Source organism: Mus caroli, unplaced genomic scaffold, assembly GCF_978045245.1.
Source record: "Mus caroli unplaced genomic scaffold, Mus_caroli_1 scaffold_14, whole genome shotgun sequence".
In the NCBI taxonomy this organism is placed as follows: Eukaryota; Metazoa; Chordata; class Mammalia; order Rodentia; family Muridae; genus Mus; species Mus caroli.
In genome coordinates, this window is record NW_028227269.1 from 65,539,309 (window position 1) to 65,564,046 (window position 24,738).

Below are 24,738 nucleotides of genomic sequence, written 5' to 3' on the forward strand. Positions count from 1 at the left end.
CTCTCTCTCTCTCTCTCTCTCTCTCTCTCTCTCTCTCCTAGAGTTCTCTGCTAGAACTTGTTATTTCTATAAAATACTATATTGACCATATTAAAAAAAAGTATTATTTCATGAAAGGGACACAGTTATACTGTATAGAACAGTTGGGAAAAGCCAGAGGAAAGCCAGGACCAGAGGATATATCCTGGGTGTATAACATGAGTTGATTTTAACAAGAAGCTGCATGTAGACATTTTTGTAATAAACACAAGGAAATCCCAACCATTCCAGAATTCAAAAGAGGAATGTTTCTCCTTTTACTCTTTAGTGTCCTCTACAGACAAGCTCATTCTCAAAAAAACTAAATAAGAGAAATGCTTTAAGGTCTTTTTTTTTATTACAAATCAGCATATTAAAAAGGATTTCAATGAAGAGATACTTAGAATATCATTCAGTTATCAAAGGAAATATATAGCCTCAACAAATATCTCATATTAGTACATGATGTTTTCTAAGGTTTGTCCTACCAGAATGCTTTCTTACCACCAATGATTCTAAAGTATACACATAACTTTAAAAGCAAAAGGTTCTATTTAATAGTAGTTGAGAGACATGAATGATATTTATTTATCCAAGGTAAATTTCACTCAGTTTCTTGGTGCAGGTTTTACATGAATTTATTTTCTTGAGAGTTCCATCCATGACCATGTAGTCATGCTCAATGTGACAGTTGGGGGCATTAATAAGAATCTATAAGTCATTACAGAGCTGGGCCTTTTTTCCCAGTCCACAGGCAGACTGATTCCCTCTCACTATAACTGACTCAAGGCTTCTATATCACAGTAGTTAGTCTTCAAGATATGAAACACATTTTTTGCTCATCCAAGAACAATTTCCCCTCAATGTGACATAGGCTTGTCCTGTCATTTCCTTTAAATGTCACCTTCTTGATGTGACTTTTCTTGATGATATTACCTAAATTAGCAAATCAATATTATATTTCTTGTGACATTTATTGACAGCATTCTATATACTGTAATGGACTACTTAGCTAGTTTTTGCTGTCCAAATATATAATCTCATAAATTATTTTTAGTTTCTTTTCAACATCTGCAATCATTTTCTGACCACACTGGGTGAATAATGAATATGTACAGAATGGCTTTAATCGTGTATCTCAGAGAAGACTATGGTTCTTTCTTTCTTTAGATACAGAGTATCACTCTGAATCTCCACATGACCTGAAGTTGACTATGCCAATGAGGCTGGCCTTGAATTTACAGAAATTCACCTACCACTCCTTTTCACTGCTGAGATAAAGGGTTGTGTGCCACCTAGTTATTATTTAATTAAGATCACAACTATTCCAATGCTATCTCAAGCAGATTATATATCTACATATCTATATATCTATGTTTAGTATCTTACCCATGTCTATCTATATCTACATCTACATTTCTCTATATCTATAATCTATAACTAGTTATCTACATAATATGTAGATATATCTTATTTTGCATGCATAATATATGTAGATATATTATGTAGATTATATATCTATAAAATCTAGCTATGTCTCTATAGATATTTATAAGACACAGATCAGAAATAGTAAGAATATCAACATCAGTTCAAAGAGTGGATATAGAATCCAAACAAAGAATAACAGTAGTGTGTGTGCATGTATGTGTGTGTTCATGTACATATGTGTGTGTGTGTGTATATATATATATATATATATATATATATATATATATATATACATATATATGTGTGTGTGTGTGTGTGTGTGTGTGTGTGTGTGTGCGTGCATGTGCGCATATACATATATATAGGCTAAAGCCAGGCTGAGTGAGCTATTAAAGTGGATGAGTGTTTTGACTGGAGAGACATGCCACTCAACAGCTCTACTGAAATCTGGAGCCACACAGGAAGAAGAATCAACCTTAGTCATTTTTAGACTTTTCAAAAGAGGCAACAAAGAGGAATTTGGAGTACAAATCCTACTCTGTAAATGGAGACAGTAATTCAAGTTAAGAGCTAGGGAAAAAAAAAAAGCTGACGCACAAACCCAAAACATTCTGTGAAATAAAATCAGTCTGGAGGCAGACTGTACACCCTGCTACTGCCAGGAAGTCACAATCGTCCTCAGCAGACGCATTAGAAATACTCCCTGATTGGATTCTAAATCCACTCCTTTGGAACTGATACTTAAATCTTACTATTTCTGACCTCTCTCTTATCAAGTACACCAACACCCTTGCCTCCTGTCTTCTCTATATCAATTTCCTTCACCTTTTCTGTCTTTTCCATTGGCAGCCCACATGGAGTAAGGTTTAAGAAGCACCATTCATTATTTTTGGAAACTTTCTTCAGCCATTGAAGCATAATTCTGAAACCTACTTGGTTGCTGTGAAAATGGAGATAATTTTCTACTCTGAATTATCTCATGATATTTAGGTTCCCTGAACACAGAACCCTTATATTCTTTGTAAAGTTAGACACTACTTCCTTGTCATCTTCCTGTGGGTGTTGTGTAGTGGCTGTGGTTACTTATCTTTTAGCTAGCCTGACTGTATCTCAAGGAGGAAGAATCAAAATAGGCTCATTTGTCTTTTTAAATTATAAAAAGAGCTGTCCCTACTAATCTGTTTTACCACATAGGTAACCACTAGAAGCCACCACAACATTCACTATCATCATTTCATTTCTTCAATTGAGAAGAAAAATGACAAAAAGACAAGAAGAGGAGGAGGAGGAAGAGGAAGCATTTTGCCCACGTTGGGTTATCAAAATGGATCATATAGTTTCAAGGCACCAGTTGTGTTCTGCCATTCTGTGTCTGTATAATTAAAATGAACAGTTGTGAGAAAATAGTGTTTTACAGTGAACCAAAAGATTTGTTTGTAGAAAAGTATTTGTTTCTGTTTAAAAGTTCATAAAAGGGATATTCTACTCACAATGTCTTCTGTTATTATGTCTTCAACAGATGCTAGAAACTTTATTTCTGAAAAGTGTTGGAATTAAATAGACTTTTCAAACTACTTTCTGCTCTGTTAAAACCCTGGAAATTGTAACTAATTAGTCAATTGCTAAGCAGTGGGAGGCAAGGATGCATAGAGCTTGTCCAGTTGATATTCTTTTTGCTTTCCTTTATTGTGGTAATGCTCATCATTTGTGAGAAGTTCTGTCAAAATTGTCATTGCCTTCTGATCACACTCAACTGTAAACCTGGTAGCATTAACATTATTCTCTGATGGTAAATATAATATTTTGTATGTTAGTGTGGTGTGTTTTGTTTTGTATTTTTACTATGACAAGCACCTGTGAGACACAACTTAAAGGAAGAATGATTCTTTTTGGCTTATCACAGATGGGATGAACTTAGTCCATGGCTATAGAAAGTTCTTGCTAGGCACACTGATTCAGCTTAAGAGAAACAGAAAGCTGTAGCTGAAGCGGTTGAGCTATAACCATTCAAGTCTACCTGGTGATGTACCTCCAGCTACCATGCCTCCTGCCTACAATGATTTATACCAATCATGTCTCTTGTCCCAAGATTCCACAAACTACTAACACCTTCACCACTAGTTGCAAACCAAGCACTCAAATACGTGGCCAAAGAACCCATTTCATATTTAAACATGCAGTAATTCATATTGATAAAAATATTTTAAAAAGTACTATCTATCTTCAAGTTACTTTGATAATATATATTGAGGTTTAAATTAACTTCTGTTATGACATATTGAAGTTTTTTTCAATAAAAACAATACCTCATTCTTACTTTTGATGTTTTCATCTAATTTGCTGGCATTAGAAAATGGAAAGACAAAGATGAGGGATTGTTTATTTTATATCAAAAAGAGATTTATGAAGTTATTAACCTAGATAATAAAGAACAATGCATACTCATGTTTTAAAAACATAGGCTTCTATAAAATAAATATGTAAAATATGTAACTGAAGATAATAATAATAATAATAACAATAATAACCCTTTAGTAAATAACTGATAAAATGACAAGTTCATTACCTCCTGGTAATGATTATGATTTACCATTATTGACTCAATTTGTTAAGTGGAGTATCAACACCAACTCTAGTACAAGGAGACAGTTGGTTATATTGTTAGAAGTCTACTTTCACAGAGACAATGACACAGGAATGATCCCAAGTGAAGAATTTAAGGCAATTTCTGCCAGGGGACACCATCAAGTCCCCAGTTTTACTCATGGTTAACAAGTTAATGACCCTTGGTTTTGCCACTTCAAATGAATTTTCTCAGATGGTTCAAAAATATCTTGCATTTGGCTCATGTACTCTGCTACAGCTGAGAACATATAACATGCAATCCACCCACCAGATTCCACAGAAATTTACAACTCATCAAAAGAGAGGTATTTGAAAGATATTCACTAAGAGATTAAACAAACAAACAAACAAAACATCATTCAAAAAAGTACATAGTGAAAGACTTCATCCAATTAGATTTTTCAGAAAAGGCCAGAATATCAGCTATCTATCCCTCTACTCTGGAATCCTAAAGTATATTGTATCCTAATATACAAAGATTAAAAATAGAACTCAGTTGTAAGCAAATATGGTTAGTTTCATTATTCTACATGAATTCAATATCTATTACATTTATCTTGAAATATTTAGCCAAACTACATGCTATACCTGAAGAGTATCTTGAAGGATATATTGGCTTGCATAAAATTATGGTACTAAACATACTCCAAAGGAGTTAAAGATAGAAAAGCTCACACATTTAAAATACAAAGGCTAGAAACTATGTTGAGTAGTAAACACTGGGGTTACTTTCATCAGAATGAGTTATCACACACCTAACTATGTTTAAAGTCTTGATTTTTACAAACCCATTAGCAGGTTGAATTGCTCTTCATTAACTTTTTTCCTGTTATAAAATGTCCAACTTGAATACTTCAAATGTATAGTCATAGGTGGAAAATTATAAATAAAATATATGCTTCTTAAATTACATATGTTTTTTTGTAATTGTCAGAAAGATCCATGCAAAGTTATCAGTGTCACTTTAAATTTATCCTGGAGTGAATGGGTGTACTACACACATCAATCAGAGCTGCAGATTGTCCTAAGGCCTCTCCCCAGTAAGGCAGTTTCTCATACAACAAACAGAGCTAACCTGTTTATTCTTTATGTTTGTTTTGCTTTTACTGATCTTGTGGGGTTTTTTAGTATATTGGTCACCCATAGATTCAGGAGTAGGACCTGAATTTCAAATCAACATGCTAATGCCCTCTTCAGTTCAGAGATATAAGGACCTGCCCTCCCTCCTACAGGTCAACTCTTTGGTGAAAAGAAGTCACCATACACACACACACACACACACACACACACACACACACACACACACACACATCTAGAAGGGACAATGATGGAGAATACAAATAAGACAGTTTAATAGGATGCAGCTTATATTAAGAAGTAAAAATATCATGGAAGAACTGATACTTAAATCTAGTCTGAGTTACAAGAAATACTACAAGTTCAATTAGGGTTTTTTAAAAATTAAACATAATCTTCTTGCTTTTTTTGTTGTTGTTTTTGTTTGTTTGTTTGTTTGTTTGCTTGTTTGTTTTTTTCGAGACAGGGTTTCTCTGTATAGCCCTGGCTGTCCTGGAACTCACTTTGTAGACCAGGCTGGCCTCGAACTCAGAATTCTGCCTGCCTCTGCCTCCGAGTGCTGGGATTAAAGGCATGCGCCACCACACCCGGCTAATCTTCTTGCTTTTAATCTATATTGAAAATAGAAAGTAATGGATATAAACAAGTAAGTATAAAATAACTGTATATATTTTATCTGTGATGACTTGTGATTTTAGCATTTTTAGATGAACAATTATTTAAATTAGTCAACTGTGTAACATCATATTCAATATTTAAATGGAATAACTTTGTCTCATATTATTTTATAAAAATCTACCAAATTCTTTGACAAATAAATTCCACAGCAATGAATTAGTTCCCAGCCAATGCTGTTCTTGGTAATTTCGCAAACAACAGAACAAAATAGAAAGGGGGATGTCACTAAAAGATTATGTTAAATATATAACCTCAAAATATATTTGTCTCCAATTCAAAGTCTATGAAGTAGTTTTAAGTGCATATCATATGCATATAAACATTGACTTTTATTTAAAGAGCAAATCTTTAATTTGAGATCAAAGTCATTCAGTATTTGTATGAAAAATGTAAGATGTTTTCATAATTAGTCAGAAAGATCAGAGCGAGGATTATGTGAGAGGTGCAGGACACACTGCAGACTATAAAAAGGAATATGCTTATTATTTTGTATGTACCATCTACAAAAATGAAAGCCACATATTAAAAGGATGCATATATCAAAGCAAACAAACACATTTCAATGTGATGTTTACATATATTATTAACCACAGTGGCTCTCTACTGACAATGCTTTCTTCCCCAAAGTATATGCCAACTCTGATAAAATCATGTTTATGGGTAGGTTGCTGTCTTTACCCCTCTATTAGGAGTCCTTCATAGCTTGAAGGTAGAAAGGCACTCAAGTGTTTAAAGATTTGACATATGGATAGGCTTAATTTGATGATATTAGTACTCAATCATAATCAGAAAAAATGTCTCTGTGTTAAAGGAAACCTGAAATTTTTCACCTAACATAAAATCATCAAATTTGTTCACTCATATATACTTTCTGTCTCTGTATTTTAGTCTTCCTTTCTAGTCCTAACAGGATTCTCAACATCCATTTGAGTACAGGTGCTTGGAGAGGGAACAGTGCAAGCGCTAGATTTGCAAGTGGTTTTGAGTGGCTCGATGAGGGTCCTCTGCAAGTGAGCTATCTCTCGAGGTCCAAGAAAGTTCATTTCTATTTCTGGATTTTGTCTGTTTTATATTTTTTCAATTGCTTTTCTGAATCTTGAAATGAGCATGTGGAATTATTTTTCCCTTTAATATTCATTGATTTTTTGATGGTGAATCAACTTGAGTTCGAATGAATCCTACCTGATCATGAGGTATCCTTTTATCTGCTATACTATGCTGTTTCCTAGTGCTATGTTTTGTTTTGTGGGTTTTTTATTCTTATTTGTAAACAATATTAGCCTTTTGTTTTCCTAGTAAATTATGGATTTCAGGCAACAAGATAATAGCATCCCAATAGAATAATTTGCAGAATATTCTCAATTTTATTTTACTGATTTTTGTTTGTTATGTTTTGTTTTTGTGGAGTGTATGGTCAGAATAGCAAAAGTATCTTAATAATTGCACTTGAAAATTTGGTATAATCTACCATTGATGCACTATATGCTTGAGCTAATTGTAGAAAGTTTAAAATAATTCTATTCATGTAAATGAACTCTCTTTAACTTATACATCTGTTCAGATTTTTCTTCTTCCTTTTGAGATAATTTCCAGTGTTCATCTTTCTAGGGATCTGTCTGCTTCATTTAAGTTATCTAATTTGTTAGCATACATTATTCATAGTTTTTTGGCAGACAGAATCATAGGCCTCTAAAATATCAAATCACAATCTACGGAACCTGTGAGTATCTTGGCAAAGAGGTATAATGATGACAGATGGAATTAAAGTTGCTAATTGCTTGACCTTAAAATAAGGACAGTCGCCTGGGTGATGAAGCTGGATTGGATATAACCTTTAGGTCTTCAACTATTGAGGAACAAAAGAAGACAGGGCAGAGTGACTGACTTGAGAACTTAATTAAGAAAGCTGATTATCTGAGCTTAAAATAGGTGTCGACCAGAGTATTTGGGTGAGTCCTGTATAATGTGAAGGGATCATATACAAGGAAGATTCAGCAGAATTATCTGGGGTCAGAGTTGATACTAACAGATATTTCTGGGTATGAAGATGGGGAAAGGATGAAAGCAAAGAGGATGGAGCAATCTAGAAGGGGAGCAGTGATGCTTTCTGCCCTAATTTCACAGTTTAGGAAATGGACACAACAGGCATGAATGCAATGAGCCCATTTCAGTCTTTGAAAAACAAAATAACAGTGCAAAATGACTTTCTCTCCATTTATTCCATTAACTTCGTAGTAGTTTGGTATAGTAACCAAACATATGTGCTACAATTGCATTCATATAATACACTATATTTTATAAAGCTTGTAGGGTATGCCCCACTTTCATAGCCTGTGTTTAATAATTTTGATCTTAACTTTCTTTTTCATCTGTCTTTATAGTCTGTTAAATATTTTGATATTTTCAAAGAACTAACTTTTGTTTTGGCTGTTTTATTTTTTTTCTATTCACGATTTCATTCACATCTACCCTAATATTAATTTCCTCCTCCTCCTCCTCTTCCTCCTCTTCCTCCTCCTCCTCCTCTTCCTTCTCCTCTTCCTCCTGTGTTGATTGTGGTCTTTGTTTAACAAGTTGATCACATTTTAAAATATTTCGTCTCCTTGTAGGTATTTGTGTTTTAAAATTATATAGCTGCATTAAAGTGATGAAATAATCACAAATTAAAACATTTTTATGCTACTTTCACATGCAGAATTACATTTTATATGTTCCTTTGTTTATTCATTGGAACTTACTCTCTGTCCAATGCCCTTTTATGTTCGTCTCTATTGGCTACCATTTTTATTCCCACAGATGCTATTGCTGACCTTGGGATTTCTTAACTTTCCTCAAATTTTAATGCACTAATATGGCTGCACATAAAATTCCTAGCTAACAACCTATTTTTCCTTGGGACTTTGAACCCACCTCTATAACTCTATCCTTTTTTGTTGGTTATATAGGCTGCTTACCGTACAAAGAGTCTCTGGATCTGAAGAAATATTGGCAAGGTGGTCCATTACCAAGCTGTACTGAAGGTTATCTTTTGGGGCTGGAGAGAACAATTAAGAGCATAGGCTATTCTTCCAGACAACCATGGTTTGATTCCCATCAGCCACATGAGGATCCAGCTCCTGATCTCCATGGCCATTACAAACATGTGCATGTGTATATGCAGACAAGACACCATATATATTTTAATTGTGTGTGTGTGTGTGTGTGTGTGTGTGTGTGTGTGTGAAATACATACGAAAACCAAAACTTTTTTTCTGTCCTTTGATGGTTTGGCTGTGCTGTGATCAGACATAGATTACTTGTGTTTTATTATATAAAGATTTTCATCAAATCTGATGTGAGGATGTTTTCTTTAAATATTTGCTATGTACATCTGCTCTCTTTTGAGACTTCCAATGCATATATTTTGGGATAGCTGAAGATATCTCACCTGACAGGCTTCTAGGGATCCATTAGTTCACGTTTCCCTTTCTGTTCTTCTCAGACTAGAAAAATCTCAACTCCACTGTATTTTTAATATGAGTGTTATTTCCTGTGCCAGTTCAAATCTATTGAGGTACTTTCTTATTTTTTTCATCTTAGCTATTACACTTTCAATTCCAAAATTCTTAGTGTATATTAAAAGTTATATTTAGGGTAGGAAGAGATAGATTTGGAGTTATAATCACTTGTTTCTCTTGCTGAGGACCTAAATCCTCATGGCAGCCAACTGTAACTCCAGTTTTAGGTATCTGATATCCTCTTCAGGTAATTACAGGCATCAGCCATGTATGTAGAGCATGGACATAAACTCAGGCAAAATACTTATACATCCAAAATAAAAATTAAGTTATATCTATTGAGATAACCTTCTATGTCATTCTTAAATTGACAGGATTTAGCATCACCATGGAAAAAACCTTTGGGCTTGTCTGTGATAAGTTTTCTAAATTATATTAATAGCATGAGGACATACACCCCACATGCAGGCAGCACCATATATGCCTTGGGTATCAGACGGAATATAAAAAGAAGAAATAGCAACAGGCAGACTTCATTGATGCAGATACAAAGTGACCAGATGCCTCAGGTTCCTGCTTCCAGGACCTCACCATCATAATGACTACACCCTTAAAATGTGAGCAAAAAACATCTTTCCTCCGTAAACTTCCCCTGTTTGCCATTTAATCACAACAACAAGATAAGTAACTCTTACACATATTTTCTCTATAGTTACCATGAGTTTATTTCCTTTAGTTTGATGAGTGTATTTTTAACAGCTAATACGTTTTTTTTTTTTTAACTTGGTAACCATGCCATTTTACCTTTCTCAGGGAAGATTTGCTCCAACCGCTTGGTGCTATGAAGGCTCTATGTGTAGGGGAATGCCAGGGTGGTGAGGTGGAAGTAGGAGGGTGGTAGCGGGAAGGTAGGTTATGATAGGGAGTTTTTCGAAGGGAAACTGGGAAATGGAGTAACATTTGAAGTGTAAAAAATAAAATATCCAATAAAAATTAAAGTTACAATGAACCCTTAATGGGGATGATTATTAAAAAAATAAAAACAAAAAAAAAAAACCTTAGATCTGCTTTTCTGTTCTTTTGCAGATTGCTATTTTCGAGCAGACAACTGGACAATTTAAGAACTCACATTTTCTATCTCAGTTTTCAATGTTTTTGCTTAATGAATCCCTAGAATACCTAACCATGGATATCCTTCATTGTGTATAGCTAGTGGAGTCTCTGTTTTATTATTCTAATGAGCCACAAATGGCTAGAAAGAAATTTCTTAGTAGCTTTAAACCAATAAATCCCTCATTTATTGGAACATTTTTACATGTTAGAGGCCTGCCTTCAAAACTTCACCATTTGAAAAGTTTATCTTCATATTTAGTTCCAGTTTCTGCCAAATTTCAAGATCAGCATGAGATAAGGTATTAAAGCTTGCAGTACTCCTATCCATTGCTTCCCAGCCTTTTATATGGCTGGGGCTGCTCAGTCCCTGGCAATATGACAGAAATGTTCTTATGTCCTATGGATTATTGATGGCTCAAGGTTTGTTTCACGACTTTCTAGTCATTCTGCCTGGCACAAACGATATCAACACTTCTCACAGTTCTATGGGCACAACTGTAGTTCAGGGTTTGGAGATTTTAAACTTTTTGTTGTTGTTGTTGATTTGTGGTGTGTGTGTGTTCACATGTGTGTGTGCTTGTGTATCTGTGTGTGTTCTGTTTTATTTCATGTAAACTCATTAGTAAGAGGGCTCTTTTTATTGCATGATCTAAGTCAGATTAAATAACAACAACAACAACAACAATGAAACAGTATGGCTGGAGCATCCCCAGGTATATGCTAGGTGTGTTAAATACTTGCTGTTCAATGGTATAGAACTTTATAGAGGACTCTAAATACATTTTTCCATTAATAGTGGCAACCACACACTGAACTATAGATGCTATGTTCAGAAAGCCAATAGCTTTCATACTACTATGGAGCAGGGGAAAAGGGCTATGAGAGACAAGTGATATCAGAAATCTTTTTATTCTTTTTGAAAGTTATTTTTTTCTTAAATAACCCCTGGACTTCTGTAACTATGTTTTATTCCCAAATTTTTATTAACATAATATTTTTATTGATTCTTCAAAAATTTCTCATAATTCACCTAGACCACATTTACCTTAGTATTTTCAGCTCCAACTGGCCTTTGTGACCTCACCCCAAACAAAAGAAGAAGAAAAAGAATAACAAAAATAAACCAAGTTCACTTTGTGTTGCCCACATATTCAGTGGAGCATAGTGAATCTTCCAGTGGCCAGCCCCTTAATGAAAACTGGATTTAAAGAAAACTGGGTCCTTTCCGAACCCTAGCCTCTCCCAGTCCCCAGTCAGAAGCCATCAACTGTGAAGGAATACACTTCAGCATCCCAGTCACAACTTCTAAGAGTTCTTTTCAATGGATTCCTGTCTAGACTATTTCCTATTTGGGTGGAGGATGGGGAGGTTTTCGCAAAAGTCATTTTCAACTGTGCATCTATATCCATTGATGCCAGGGCAAGAGAAATTTCCCTGCCATTTATTGGCGGCGGCAGCATGGATCACGGACTTGCAAGTGGTTTCTGGCTACAGCACGGGCCACAGACATCAACATGGGTTGATGTGGCAGACATCACATTTCCATATTGTTGTAAACATTTTTGATGGAAATTTTTTTTTAACCACTGTTTGTACATTTTGTTAAATGAAAGAATATATTTATTTGGAGGTCCTTGTATTTTCCCAATCTGGAAAAAATTTTCTCAAGATGATTTTGTAAAACCCAGACAACTCCAGCCCTCATCATTCAGGACTATAAATTACTCTTAACTTTACTTTCAAAGCATTCTTCCTGGCTCCTGGGCTTCAGCTACTTTTATGGAGTGAGCTGTGCCTCTTCCACCAAATTCACATACTGGAAGCCACTGTACCATCTTTACAGATATGGCCTAGGCAAGGGTTCAACTGATGTTCCACAGTGCCAAGTTGAATTTGAAGCTCCGATGGGATAGGATTTGCTTTGTTCTGAGCAGAGACAATAAAGAATTAGTGTTCTTCCTTTATCTTTCTCCCTTCATATCTGTCTCCCTGTCTTTAATTCAACTCCTCTGTCCTTACCACACACCACACAAGTGAGGAAAAGTCTACGTGAGCATACAGCCAAATAGCAGCTGTCTACAACCCTCCAAGAATATTCTTCGAGAGATTGGCCATACTGATTCCCCAACTGACTTCTGACCTCCAAGACTGAGGGAAAAATAAAGATGTCTATTGTTTAAATCACTCTGTCCCTGCCATCTTGTTGAAGAAGCTGGGACTGAATTATAGCTGCTCTTTTCAATCTATTTCTGACTTTGTAAGAGAACAAGTGAATTTCCCAATAATTTTGAGTTTCTTGCCCTGTGCTGCTGCTTCTAAGTCTTCCTAATAATCTCACCACGGTCCACCTGGAGCTGTCCACCTGCGCCTGCCTTTCCCAATTGCACACCTTTCATTCTTTGAACCATGACTCTCTCTCAGGCATCCATGCACTAGTAATGCTTATTTTATCAAATATTCTTGAGACTACTGTATACCAAGGATTCAAGGGTGCACAGTATTTTTCTTTACTAAGAAATTCTTTATGACTAGGACTATTTCTCTTCCCCCATGTCTATGACTATAAATATGAGCACAGTGTGTTTGTGAAACTACCTCTATATGCTAATAGTCTTCAAATCGGTAGCATCTAGAATGCAAAATCATGCTCTCTGAATAGAAATCCACTAGAAAGCCACTTATGCTGCAAGGAGTGTGCACATGACTTAAATCTGTATGTACTGCAGCTGTAAACAAACCATCAGAACAGACGTTTCTGGAGGAGAAACACAATCACTGCAATTCTCGGATGCCTCCTAAGTCAATATATGATTCATTCACTGGGTTTCCTTTTTACTTTTAAAGTCACTATTCTAAAACAAATTGAAAACAAGTTGGTATCTCACCATATTCTTCATGGGACTGTAGTTTTGTAAGCAAACACTGCCCTGCATTGAGCAGTCAATAAAAAAATCACATGAACATCGCCAAAAGGAACAACAATTTGACTCTGTTACAAGTTATATCAAATTCTGTCTGGGGTAATCTCATTTTTGATAACCAGATAGCATATGAAGAAAATACTCCCTGGTTGAATTTATAGTTCATGGACAGGATTATGCTACACATAAAGGGAGCCTCAGTAGTTACTTCGGATTTTTTGACAACTCGAGCTGAGCTGTGGCCACTACGCCAAAAAGATCCCACTGACAAACCAAGGAAGCAGACCAACCTGACTACTTTCTAGCCACAGATTGAGTCTCACCTATTTACATATCTCATCTATTCTAATAACCTCAGATGTATTTATTGAAATGACAAACATATTATTTGATTTTAAAGAATACTTTCAATGCCCAAAATTATGGTCTTATAAACAAGGCACAACATATCTTCCAAACTATACTAAAGCTACAGTTTAAAAGTCCTCTTGCATCTGGAAGTAAATGCTTGTTTCTGATTTTAAAAATCCTTCAGATCCTTACTTGTTGGTCTTGCAGAAGTCCCAAGTTCAATTCCTAGCACACATATGGAAAGTAACAAACATCAACAACTATAGCTGCAAAACATCTGACGCCCACGTCTCAGTTCTCTAGGCTCTAGGAATGCATGTGCACAAATATTTAGGGGCAACCCCCCCAAAAAAAAAAACATGAAATGACTATATCTACAGATTCTCCAAACATATATCACTGCAATCCTACCTTGAAAACTGCAATGCTGGCACAGGCTTGTTATCCTAACCACTACAAAGAATCAGATGAAAACATGGGCAGATCAGAAACAAGTTAAAGGCCTTTTTACCTAACCATTGAGCTAACGGAAAACTGGGTAAGTTGGGAAGACTGTCTCAAAATAAAACATAATAAAAATCCTGGGGATCCAGGGGTAAAGCACTCACCTAGAATGTCCAAGATTTTAATCCTTGGTGTTAAGGTTTGGGGAAAATAGCCATTCCTTTAGACTGCTTATGTAGCTGGTTTTCTTTTCACCTTTATCACATGCCAGCCTTTAACTTATTATTGCGATTTCTGATTACCACAACAGAAAACACTGTGCCTGCCTTTTGCCTGGGGATAAACACATTTGCTTTCTATGCTTTTCTGTTCTGTTGAAACATTTCTCCTGGATGCAGCTGCATTCAGGATGAATGTCTCTGACATTCCTGCTTCTCCTCACACATTCATGTGTGCATGTTTCTGCTCTGAGTCTCCATGCTACATCTGAAGCTTTTGTAATTTAACAAAATATGTCTCTAGTGTACTATGTTAACATTAATCTCAATCACATTAATCCTTTAAGAAGAGGTCTCTTCATGATCAGACATTTCTATAATTTTACTGCCTGTTACTCTCCAGCAGAGTAATGGATAAACACCTAGGGCTAACTCTCCAAAGATCTTAAAAATATTCATATCTATCTTTTGTGTTAGAAAGCAAACAAAAAAAACCTCAATATATTCAAGCATAATAAATTCATTTTATTTTGCATGTGGCTGTTTTGCCTGCCCACATTCATGTGCAGCATATGTGGGGTTGCTGCCTATAGAGATCAGAAGTCAACATTAGACTCATGTGAGCCCCCATGTGGGGGCTGGGAATCTTATTCCGATTCTCTGCAAAGATATCAAATGCTCTTAACAACCGAGCCATCTCTCAAGCTCCTGTAAGCATTTCTCTAAAAGAAGTTTCCAAACATCCATAGAATGGTTAGGAGGTGGTACAGATAACTCTGTCTGTCCCTCCCCGTCATCCCCTATCTTGACTGCTTTGAAAAAAACAAACAAGAGAAAATTATATATATGTAACAGAGAAAGGGGAGAAATATTCCCAGTATAACATCAACAAAAGTAGTATTTACAAAAGGAACAGAATTTGCATTGGTCTCTCAAAAAGAAAGTATATTTCAGTCCAGCAGTGGTGGCACATGCCTTTAATCCCAGTACTAGGTAGGTAAAGGTAAGTGGTCTCCATGAATTTGAGGCCAGCCTGGTATACATAGCAAGTTCCAGGACAGGGAGGACTGTTACACAGAGAAACCCAGTCTTGAAAAACCACAAACACAACCACAACCACAAAGAAACTATATTTCATTTCTAAAGAGGTATAGTCATTTGGGTCCATTTTCCTTTTTCTATCTTTTATTGAAAATAGAGTTTTTGATATTTTACTGTTGGGTTTTACCTTCCACTCATTTGTTTATTCATTCATTCTAGAGCCTGACCAAAGCTTCCCTCTTTCCTTTCCTCCCAACTCCTCCATTATACTCCTTCCCCTTCTCTGAGGAGAAAGGGAGGCCCCATAAGTACCCACCCAGTACATTAACTCAAAGGAGGAAATAAACACATCCTCTCCCACTGAAGCCAGATAGTACATGAGGAAGCCCAGCTATGGGAAAGGCATCCAAAGGCCCACAACAGAGTCAGAGACAGCTCATGCCCGATTGGTAGGGGACTCACATGAAGAGCAACCTCCACATAGGTTACATATGTATAATGGACCTAAGTACACCCCATGCAAAGACTTTGGCTGGTGGTACAGTCTCTGTGAGCCCTCCTGGGCCCAGGTTATTCAACACCATAGGTCTTCTTGGCCTCTCCAGCTCCCTCATTTCTTCCCTGATGCATCCATAAGACTCCTTGAGCTCTGTCTTTTGTATGATTGTGGGTCTCTGTATCTGTTTCAATCAGCTGCTGGATGAACCCTCTCAAAACACAGTTATGCTAGGCTTCTGTCTGCAAGCACAGCAAAATACCATTAATGGTGTCAGGGGCTGGCTCTCTCCCATGGGAGGTTCTCAAGTTGGTTCAGTCATTGGTTAACCATTCCCTCAATCTTTGATCCATCTTTATCCCTGCACTTCTTGTAGCCAGGTCATATTTTGGATCCAAGGTGTTATGGGTGAGTTGAAGACCCACTCCAACCACTGAAACTCCTGTTGTCAGACAGGAGGTGGCCCCTTCGGGATCTATATCACCCACTGCTAGGAGTCTCAGCTAGGAGCATGCCCAAAGACTCCAGGGAGTCTCCTTATTCCCAGGGCTGTTGCTCCACCAATTTATGTTCTCTTTCCCACATTCGATGTACACCCTCTTTCCTCCCCACTCCCTGCTACCCAGTGTCCTCCCTCCATCTACTTCAGATGTTTATTTTATTTTTCTTTTATGAGTGAGATTTAAGCATTCTCCCTTGAGCACTCTTTGTTACTTAGCTTCTTTGGGTCAGTGGATTATAATATGGTTACCCTGTACTTTATGGCTAATATATACTTTAAGTGAGTTCATACCATGTGTGACTTTCTGGATTTGGGTTACCACATTCAGGATGATATTTTCTAGTCCCATCCATTTGCCTTAAATTTCATGATGTCCTTGTTTTAAATAGCTGAATAGTATTCCATTGTATAAGTGTACCATATATTCTGTATCCATTCTTCTGTTGAAGGACATCTCAGTTGCTTTCAATTCATGGTTACTATGAACAAAGCTGCTATGAACATAGTTGATCAAGTATCCTTACGGTACAGTATTCAAGTACAACACTTGAAACTTCTTTCTTCTTCAGATGTCACTCCTCTTTTTTATTATTTTTGAATTTTTATGAGCTATTTTCTTTATTTATATTTCAAATATCCCCTTTCCTGGTTTCCCCCTCAAAACCCCCCTATCCCATCCTCTCTCCCGCTGCATCTATGAGGATTTTCTCCCACCAACCCACTCACCCACCCACCAGCTTCCCTGTCCTGGCATTCCCCTACACTGGAGCATCAAGCCCTCACAGGGTCAAGGGCCTCCCCTCCCATTAATGTCTAACAAGGCCATCCTCTGATACATATGTGGCTGTAGCCATGGGTTGCTCCATGTGTACTCTTTGGTTGGTGATTTAGTCCCTGGGAACTCTGGGCATATGCTCAAAAGATGCTTCCTAAATGTGTTCTGTTTTGTTTTAAAAATTGAAAGTAAATAAAAGGGGGGGAGGTTCTATTCAGATCACATTCAACTCATTCAGTCAAATCTACCAGTTGTGATTGATGACTGCTACTCCTTTTTCAGGTTGAGAGAGCCTCTTCCTCTACTTGGGTTTGTATGCCTTCTGTCCCTTTTGTATGTGTGTATGTGTGGCTCTGCCCCTGCTTGGGTGTGTGAGTGTTTTCTCCCTGTGTGTGTGTGTGTTTGTGTGTGTGTGTGTGTGTGTGAGAGAGAGAGAGAGAGAGAGAGAGAGAGAGAGAGAAGGAAAGAGAGAGAGAGAGAGAGAGAGAGAGAGAGAGAGGGAGGGAAGGGAGAGAGAGCCTCTTCCTCTACTTGGGTTTGTATGCCTTCTGTCCTTTTTGTATGTGTGTATGTGTGGCTCTGCCCCTGCTTAGGTGTGTGAGTGTTTTCTCCCTGTGTGTGTTTGTGTGTGTGTGTGTGTGTGTGTGTGTGTGTGTGTGTGTGTGTGTGTGTGAGAGAGAGAGAGAGAGAGAGAGAGAGAGAGAGATCGATCTATCCGTTTGTGCCTAACAACGACAGGAAGATGCCTCTCATAGCTTATAAAGCATATGAAGGTCAAAAAAAATTCCAAGTGTCATTCAGAGATCTATCATCCTCTAACACTTTGCTTGATACCCTGTCTCTTTGCTGATTGCTACTTTGTAACTGATATAGTTGGCTGGTGGAATGCTGGGTATTCTATCTGTATCTCCCATTTTGTCATATGAGCCCTGGTATTGCAGACATATTACTGTGCCCAAATTTACATGAGTTCTAGAGATTAGAACTCAGGTTAGCCACTGACCCATCTGCCCACACCTTCATTGTAATCTAAGGTGACAGTCAGATTTCTACAAGGGCTTACACTGCACTATATCTTAGCATTTTTAACATTGACTTTTGAACAAGGTTATTTGTTCCCCTTTTATACTTCTATTCACTGTGCAATCTACTGCCTCCAGCCTTTACATGTCTGAGTTGACTTTCTCAGGTGGCTTTTGGCTGACTCCCTCACTTCACAAAGATTTTTATTCAAATGCCACCCTCTTAAATAATACTTCCCTAGTAGCCATATTTTATACCATATGAAGCCTGACCTCTGTCACCATGCTCTGTGCCACCTCAGCACTTAGTGTTTGCAACACGTGACTACAGCCACCTCAGCAGCATTGTTTAATTATCATAACCTAATATGAGCTTAACCATGGCCAAAAATAGCATACATTGCTTTCTTTTGCTTTTGTACTCTTGTTCGTTTGTTTTTGTTCCCAAGTATCAATAAAAAGGGTCTGGGTACAGAATACCTAACTGATAACGACTTAAAAATTCCAATGATGAAATCTAAAGGTATCTTAAAAATTAAAATTTATTATGTTCTATTCCATAGAACTGTCAAAGACAATAAATATTATTTTTGATAAATATTATTAACTCTAATATTTAAATACCTGAGTTCTTTATTACATTAAAATTATTTTGTTTTCCAGACACCATTGCATATGCCAGAAAGATTTTGCTGACAGGACGCTGATATAGCTCTCTCTTGTGAGTCTAGGCCAGTGTCTGGTAAATACAGAAGTGGATGCTCACAGTCATTTATTGGATGGAACACAGGGCCCCCAATGAAGGAGCTAGAGAAAGTACCCAAAGAGATAAAGGGGTCTGCAACCCTAAGAGGAACAACAATATGAACAAACCAGTACCCACCAGAGCTGTGTCTCTAGTTGCATATGTAGCAGAGGATGGCCTAGTTGGCCATCAATGGGAGGAGAGGCCCTTGGTCTTGCAAAGATCATATGCCCCAGTACAGGGGAATGCCAGGGACAGGAGTGGGTAGGTTGAGGAGCAGGGTTGGGGGAGGCTATAGGGGGCTTTGGGGATAGCATTTGAAATGTAAATGAAGAAAATATCTAATAAAAAAGAAAAAAATCTGCACAGAAAAATATTTTGTTTTATTTTTAATTATGTGTATATTTGTGTTTGTTTACAAGTATGTTCATAGAATGCAGATGCTTGCTGAAATCAGAAATCAGATTTGCTGCAGTGGGAGTGGTAGATGATTCTGAGCCACCTAGCATGAATATTAGGAACTGAACTAAGGTCCTTGGCAAAAGAAGTTTTTGCTGTTAATGATTGAGCCAACTCTCCAGCCTCTCTCTTAAAGTTTCAAATGACTCAGATTCAAATCATATATTTGAAAGTTCTTGTGAAACAAATAAAAGTAAAAATAGAATGTTACCTTTATCTCATAGCTTTATATTTTGAAACTTGTCTATTCTGCATATATGAATGCCTTTACATGTGGTAGTGTGTTGTTTGAGACATAAGAAAAAATCGACTCATAAATATTCTTTAAGTTAGTAGCACTCTGTCAAATGATTTCATAGCATTATTACTGTTTAATATATATTATATCACATATATGTGTAATATATATACATACACATACATATATGTCTATATACATATGCATACATATATGTATACATATATCTGTGTGCGTGTATACAGACATATATGTATGTATATGTATGTGTATGTATATGTATACGTATATATGTATATGTATATATGTATGTATGGAGAGAGAGAGAGAGAAGTTCTATTACTAGAATTTATGTTACCTGAGGACCAAGTCAAATCTAATTCATCTATTTTTTTCTCACTCTATAGTAACCTGTTCTCCACTTACTCAGAAACATTCAAAGACTATTCATATTATAGTTTACTTGGGTATTGTATAAGGATAAAAGTTATCGTACATTGCTATTATTTTTTCTGGAATCTGTTACTGTTTTCTACATATTAGATGTTCAACAAAAACTTATTAATAATAGAAATACTATTTTAATATGCTTTATTTTCCTAATAACAAAGCCATACAGGAAAAAAAAGCCGAATAGCATGTTCGTTGTTTTAAAGGAAAAAAATGGAATGATAGAAATAGTCATTTTATACACCTTACTTTCAGCTTTGTTGCTTTAGCCTTTCCTCCTATTTTTTTGTCAGTTATCATTTAAGAAATCCATTTATCTTTACTGACTCTTTGGGCACTAAAATCACTCTCCATTATGAAAGAGCACCGGACTTTTAGATGCTCGTGTGCTGGTTTGTGTCAGGTGAGTGCCATTACAGGTGTTATTGATTTGTCTGTGTTCCTTTCTCTGAATTGCAGTCTGCAGCCTGTCATCTGACTGTCTGATGATGAGCATATCACACAACTAACAGCTTCTATTTCATTCCACTGAGAAACAAATGTGGGGATGGAAAAATCTGCTGGTGAAAAATAAAGAAGGATGAGGAGGAGGAGAAGAGGATGATTTGGGAGGAGGGAGAGGAGTAGAGGGATGAGGGGAGCAAGAAAAATCTTGGAGATTATTTTTAAAATTCATTTGTGCTTTGGACTATGCTTTTTGGAGGATGGAAATATCTTCAAAATTATAGAAAAACAGTGAAAAATAGTTTGCCTCCTACAGCCAGTATACAAATCTTATATTTACAACTTCCAAATGATGACAATGAGCACCCGCCAGTCTACCAGATAACTGGTACATTATCCATAATTCTTTGGAAAAATTCCCAAGAAGTGGGCTAATTTGACTAAGGATATTTTTACAGAACATTTGTTTCTTAAGGACTCTCATAAGAAACGAGTACTTTTAACACTGGGTGTTTTGATAATGAACTTATTCAATTTTCTACTTCTCAAAGGAAATACTTTGTTTCCCCATTTCATGTAGAAGTAAATCCTTGAGACCTTACACTTGTGATCCTAATCTCACCATCTGTACAACATTGCTTCCTCAAATACAGTCCTAGAAGTTTACATTTCAAATGGATGTAACAATTGTCCCTTCAGTTCCTTTCTCTTATTCATGTAAAGATGGAAATCAAAAGTTATCTGACAAACACTGCTATGCTAGCACCCATTTCACTACCTATCATGCCTTCCTAATATTTTCATCCATATTCTCTTCTCTAATTCCTTAGAGAGGTTACAAAGTCAAGTCCAATATACACAATTAAATGTGTTTAACTTTAACTCAGTTATAAGCAAGTATTGAGGCATATCAGAGTGATGGAGGAAATAATTTCAGCACATAGCTGATAGAGTCATGAGAATCAGCCACAGGGACAAAGCATACTTAATGACAGCCTGGGTTACATTTTAGATATACATATATAAAATGTGCATATGTTTGTATGTATATATACATATCTATAAGTATGTATATGTATACATTACATGCACACATACATATATATGTATGTTTGATATATATGATAGATGTACATGCTTGATATATTTGATACATATATATTTATATATCAAAGAGGCAAAAAACAAAATATATTGAGCATTAAACTCCTCAATAAAAGCTATGGGAAAGGTGATTGTTAGCACAGAGCATTTACTTCAACGTACAAGGCAAGAAACTGACTTGATACTAAGTGTGCATTCCCACTGACTTAAATAAAAATTGATGGCCAAGCCTTTGGGATTTCATTCAACAATCAAACTGAAGTCAATGGTGCTCTGATCTTTTAAAGTATAGCCAACAACCTAACAATAGCACCAGAATTAGAGCCCATAACATTTGACCTTCTCTTTATTTATCGTCATCAGTGCTGAAACATTCTTCATCATTAGCAGCTCATGTTCAAGAAGCTCAGAGTGTGAGGATGCAGAGAACCTATGAAAGACTGATGCGAAAGACAGCATTATATTCTGATCAACATGTCAGCTGAGATCATGATGCGCCATACTTCATGTTGACACATGATAGTCATGTACAAAATTATAGTCACCCTAGATCCTCAGAGGCCACTTAACAATTCATCAAAATATTATTTTGAGGATGTAAAAGAGTAGCTTCTAGATTGCAAGAAGAAACAGTAAGCCTATGAAAATGAGAGCCTATTTCTTCTCAACCTGTGTAATAATTCAGCTGGCTAAAGTAGGCTGTTTCCTTGTTAAACATTTCCTTACCTCCATGTTCTCCGACCATATGTCATACTGATTTTTCTGCAAACATTGCTCCATCATTTACCTTCCTTTCCATATCCATGTGCAAGTCACATACTTGCCAGTAAGGGGGGGGGGCAGTTCTTCAAGGACAGCAAACTAAAAAATCACCTTCCATGATTGGAAAATTGAATGCCTTATGTCTCAATGTTTTTCAACTTAAGGCCTCAAGTTCTCTCACTTCCTCCTATTCGGAGACTTCTGCACATGCCTGAGCTGCAGCTACGATGTCTCTCTAGATGAATTCAGGTAAGTAGGCTCATTTATCAGTCTCAGTAGGCTCATTTATCAGTCTCAGTAGCCTAGGCTACTGAGCTTAGCTTATGCCCCAACTATAGCTTCATAGTCAGTTCTGTCAAAAGAAGTGCCATGTAGCTCAGGCTATGAAGCTCTGTTCCTCTCTAAATCAAACCTAAACCCCAGCCACTAACATTTAAGACTCAACATGATATAATACAAATATTAGAGTTTATAAGTCATTACCTCTCCACTTCTGTACATACAATAGCATTAGGCAACCCAAACCTCCTCGTGGTTTCTCATATCTTAAGTGTCCGCCCCCTCCCCCCCCATTGAATGCTCTAGGTCGGGCATGCTCTTGTCAGAGTTTCACCTCCAGGTCTTAGAATGCCATGCATTTTCAACCAGGGATGGAGACATCCATCTTCAATCCTTGAAACCAAGTGGCTGAGGCAGAAGACTCCTAACTTGGAAAGCCAATAAAAATTGTAAGGAGTTTACAAAACTGAACTTTAATGGGCCACGTTTCCAAATTGCCACAGTGGTCAACGTGTATCCTCTAAAATGACATCATCTAGGCTGAACATAAAAGAGGGTGGTTGACTCATTCTGAATGCCTCTCCTTCATACCTAAAAATCTTGTTTATGTTAGCTGCTTCCATCTGTGAAGTGGAAATCCTGATTCCCAACTTCATAGAATTATTGGGATGATAATATGGGTGTAAAATGCAAGTATCTGGGATATGATATATGCCCAGTAAATGTCCCAAATTACATAATACCGCTAAGGCAGTTTTGCCAATAAATATCAATAAAACATTTAGTGGGTATATATTACGTTTCTCATTTTAAAAAGTCTTCTGAGATATTTATTGCTTGTGATATGTTTGGCATTCTGCTGTTTTTTAATTAGAACAAAAATTTATAGAATTATTCTGATTTGGAAAGTATCTTCATTCCAAAATAAGGAAAGCCCACCTGGTGGCAGATGAACTAACAGGAACATACACAAATTGTAGTCCATAATAGAAATTTCCTGGGAAAGAACGTTTCAATTTTGGAGTCCTGTGAGGATAACATGTTCTTTCTACATAACTGCTTCTAAATAGTCTACTGAGACTGGGACCTCTCAGGTAAGAAGCTAGCATCTTAGCAGGAAAAAAGTTGGATCAAGAATATAGCTTGTAAACAAACATTACCAATCTCTTACATTAAGTTTTGAGTTTATAAAAGTTCCTGACATCTTATCTCATCAATCACAAGTGAGGAATGTTCATTCTACTTCTGCACTTTGAGAAACATGAGAGGAAAGAGCTATTTCAAGCATATGAGCAGGCTGTGATGGGGGAAAGTGGGGTCGACACTGTTCCAGAGCTTGAGACAGCATAAAACTTCAATTAGAATTCTTTCCTTTGCATTTTACTGCTTCTGTTTGTGTCCCTCAATAGATATTACCTGCCCCATGTGGTTTGTGTGTACAATACATGTGTGTGTGGTACATGTGTGTGCTCATGTTGATAAGTACCAAGGCCAGAGGAACACATAGGTTGTCTTCCTCACTGCTCCTTTCCATATTACCTTAGAACTGGCTCTTGCCGCATCAGACAGCCTGGATAATCACCATATTCTCATGATCTACCTGTCTCTATACATCATTGCTTGTGCTACAGATAATTGAACCAGATCTAACTTTTATTTGGGTACTGGGAAATGTTGAACTTACGACAAGTGGTTTTACCTACCAATCCATCTCTGCAGCCTCCAGAGTCAATGTTAAATTATATAAAATGAAAGTGTTTATCACACTTGCACAAATACCCACGTTCTATATCAGTCGTGGTTAATACAGGGAACAAAAGATATATTTCCTAGAACATAGTGTACTTGACCCTCGCCCTCATAAATGTACGCATAAATGTATGTGCTTGTGTTTGCAATAAAAGTGACCTTTAGAAACTGTTCAATTTTGTTTCTACGGTTTATTTAGTACAGGAAAAATTCACTTCTCCACATTGTCATATAAAACTTGTCTACAAATCAATAAACTAAGTAACTTGGTTTTCATATTATACACAGTCATTAAAACT

General features: G+C 36.6%; 1 protein-coding gene across 2 annotated transcripts in view; it reads right to left on the bottom strand.

The window, feature by feature from the left end:
- Positions 1 to 24,738, bottom strand: part of Mdga2 (MAM domain containing glycosylphosphatidylinositol anchor 2) — a 766,587-nt gene that overhangs the window by 634,139 nt on the left and 107,710 nt on the right. The gene's annotated exons all lie outside the window — the stretch shown is intronic.